The sequence below is a fragment of the Schistocerca serialis genome, chromosome 9, assembly GCF_023864345.2.
Source record: "Schistocerca serialis cubense isolate TAMUIC-IGC-003099 chromosome 9, iqSchSeri2.2, whole genome shotgun sequence".
Classification (NCBI taxonomy): Eukaryota; Metazoa; Arthropoda; class Insecta; order Orthoptera; family Acrididae; genus Schistocerca; species Schistocerca serialis.
The window spans coordinates 469,980,507-469,984,118 of NC_064646.1; the positions used below are offsets into that span (position 1 = coordinate 469,980,507).

Genomic DNA, 3,612 nt, shown 5'->3' on the forward strand with positions numbered 1-3,612 from the left:
TTTCACGACGGTTGTGCTCGCTAAGGAAATAGACGTGCTGTTCATTTTCGGCGATAATTTACAAAACTGCTACATTCCCAGTGCTATTATTAGTAGTAGAACTCCTGTTTAACTCATCTGCAGAACGGTGTCATATAAGGATGTGACGTTTTAAGACCGCTCTTCCACACTCTCTGTTACTACATTCTGTTACCAGCTGGTAGTTCCATGGGTAGGTAACCGTAACTGCTTTCACATCAATGAGAAGGACACGACGCAGTAAGAAATATACTATACAGGGTTTCCTCAGTTCTTTCGTGTGGCCGTGCGAAACGGACATGTCTCGGTTATACAGCAAGCTTCCTAGCTGCGATTACTGTAAGAAATAGCTTGCAACAGTAACATGTAACCCACCTAACAAATCTACTAACATTTAAACATGATGGCTACCAGGACTTCAAACGCCTGTGTTTAGAAATATGTTATTAAGAGACGTGAATTTTGTGATGCCTGTACTCTACAGCTCCTAAACACTTCAAAACTGAAGATATGGCCGCCGAGAAGCTGGAATACGTCTTCATTCATCCAGCTGCTGGCTTCGAGAGTGGTATCATCTGCTCACCCTACTACCTCAACGTCTTGATTAAGCAGCTGAAAATATCTGAGACAGAAATAGAGTGTTCCTTGCAGAACATATATGATACAGTGACGCAGATTTGCTAGCGTATAAAACATCCACCTATATAAGACCTGCTGAAAATACACCATGTATTCAAAAGTATCCGAACACCCCCAAAACATACGTTTTCCATATTAGGCGCATTGTGCTGCCATTTACAGCCAGGTACTCCATATTAGCGACATCAGCCGTCATTCGACATCGTGAGAGAGCAGAATGGGGTGCTCCGCGGAACTCACGGGCTTCGAACGTGGTCAGGTGATTGGGTGTCACTTGTGTCATACGTCTGTAGACGAGATTTCGACACTCCTATATATCCTTAGGTTCACTGTTTCCAATGTGATAGTGAAATGGAAACGTGAAGGGACACGTACAGCACAAAAGCGTACAGGCCGACCTCGTCTGTTGACTGACAGACACCGCTGACAGTTGAAGAGGATCGTAATGTGTAATAAGCAGACATCTATCCAGACCATCACACAGGAACTCCAAAGTGCATCAGGATCCACTGCAAGTACTATGACAGTTAGGCGGGAGGAGAGAAAACATGGATTTCATCATCGAGCGGCTGCTCATAATCCACACATCACGCCGGTAAATGCCAAACGACGCCTCGCTTGGTGTAAGGAGCATAAGCATTGGACGATTGAACAGTGGAAAAACGTTGTGTGGAGTGACGAATCACGGTACACAATGTAGCGATCCGATGGCAGGGTGTGGGTATGGCGAATCCCCGGTTAACATCTGCCAGCGTGTGTAGTGCCAACAGTAAAATTCGGCGGCGGTGGTGTTATGGTGTGGTCGTGTTTTTCATGGAGGGGGCTTGCACCCCTTGTTGTTTTGCGTGGCACTATCACAGCACAGGCCTACATTGATGTTTTATGCACCTTCTTGCTTCCCATTGTTGAAGAGCAATTCGGGGATAACATCCCTGTAATGGACTGGCCTGCACAGAGTCCTGACCTGAATCTTATAGAACACCTTTGGCATGTTTTGGAACGCCGATTTCGCGCCAGGCCTCACCGACCGACATCGATACCTCTCCTCAGCGCAGCACTCCGTGAAGAATGGGCTGCCGTTCCCCCAGAAGTCTTCCAGCACCCGACTGAACGTATGCCTGCGGTAGTGAGAGGCGAGATCAAGGCTGAGCCAACACTATACTGAATTCCAGCATTATCGTTGGAGGGCGCCACGAAGTTGTAAGTCATTTTCGGCCAGGTGTCCGGATACTTTTGATCACATAGTGTATGTGTAAAAGTCACGAAGAGCAGATGTACCCGCGTAACTGGCATACTCCGATAGTAATACGAAGCTGCTGGCCCTGGCAACAAGAATGTTCGTCACAAGAGAAATAATGATGTACCTGTATGTCGCAGTGTAAATACGACCGTATAAGCTGTTTGGCACCATACAAAAACTGCTATATGCCGCAAAATGAATATTAAAAGTTGCCAACACGACGAGAGTAATACTCGTGTGTTAGTATGTGATATTATGAACATTAGATCGTAAAAATGTATGCAGGATGGGGCAGGGAATTATCTATAAGTGTAAAAGGTAATAAAAACTAAAAATGCTAGAAAACATTTATTCATTAATACATATCTGCCTCTGTTGTGGAACGGAGACTATTTCAAGTCATACAGTATCCTTCGAGGCTCTGGAGGTCCTTGGGTGGTGTTTATAAACTTCTGTTGAGAGATAATACCAAGGAAAGAAGTCGCACGGACTAAAATCAAGCGAGCGCGCTTGCCATGGAATGTCACTGTACCGAGAGACCAAACGACCGACGAGGATTTCCTTCAAAACTTTCATCGAAAAAAAAAAAAATGGTTCAAATGGCTCTGAGCACTATGGGACTCAACTGCTGAGGTCATTAGTCCCCTAGAACTTAGAACTAGTTAAACCTAACTAACCTAAGGACATCACAAACATCCATGCCCGAGGCAGGATTCGAACCTGCGACCGTAGCGGTCTTGCAGTTCCAGACTGCAGCGCCTTTAACAGCACGGCCACTTCGGCCGGCTACTTTCATCAAATGTTGACCAGTGTGGGCCATGGCACCAAACTAGCCTCATACGCTCTTGTCGAAGTTGTGGTTCAGAAACGTTTTGGACCATATCCACATACCGTTTACTACTAAGATAACAACATGGTTGTCCTCCTCAGCAAAACTAAGTCCAATAATTTCATAATTGCACACCAAACTGTGACCTTATCACTGTGGAGAGGTATCTCACGAATTTTTCCAATAACGCATATTCTAAAACTTCCTGGCAGATTAAAAATGTGTGCCCGACCGAGACTCGAACTCGGGACCTTTGCCTTTCGCGGGCAAGTGCTCTACCAACTGAGCTACCGAAGCACGACTCACGCCCGGTACTCACAGCTTTACTTCTGCCAGTATCTCGCCTCCTACCTTCCAAACTTTACAGAAGCTCTCCTGCGAACCTTGCAGAACTAGCACTCCTGAAAGAAAGGATATAGCGGAGACATGGCTTAGCCACAGCCTGGGGGATATTTCCAGAATGAAATATTCACTCTGCAGCGGAGTGTGCGCTGATATGAAACTTCCTGACAGATTAAAACTGTGTGCCGACCGAGACTCGAACTCGGGACCTTTGCCTTTCGCGGGCAAGTGCTCTACCAACTGAGCTACCGAAGCACGACTCACGCCCGGTACTCACAGCTTTACTTCTGCCAGTATCTCGCCTCCTACCTTCCAAACTTTGGTAGAGCACTTGCCCGCGAAAGGCAAAGGTCCCGAGTTCGAGTCTCGATCGGGCACACAGTTTTAATCTGCCAGGAAGTTTCATATCAGCGCACACTCCGCTGCAGAGTGAATATCTCATTCTGAACGCATATTCTGTTTATTAACGCATCCAGAAATGTGAAAGTGTGGCTCATCATTGTGCGCGTCTTGAGGAACGTTTTCAGTCACGTCTTTTCAGGCT

The 3,612-nt window shown here is 46.3% G+C and overlaps 1 non-coding gene across 1 annotated transcript; it reads right to left on the minus strand.

Annotated features, from left to right (window-relative positions):
* Positions 1-3,249: 3,249 nt before the first annotated feature.
* Positions 3,250-3,325, minus strand: Trnas-cga (transfer RNA serine (anticodon CGA)). The gene has a single exon. It is a non-coding gene; the product is annotated as a tRNA-Ser (tRNA).
* Between the last annotated feature and the right edge of the window lie 287 nt (positions 3,326-3,612).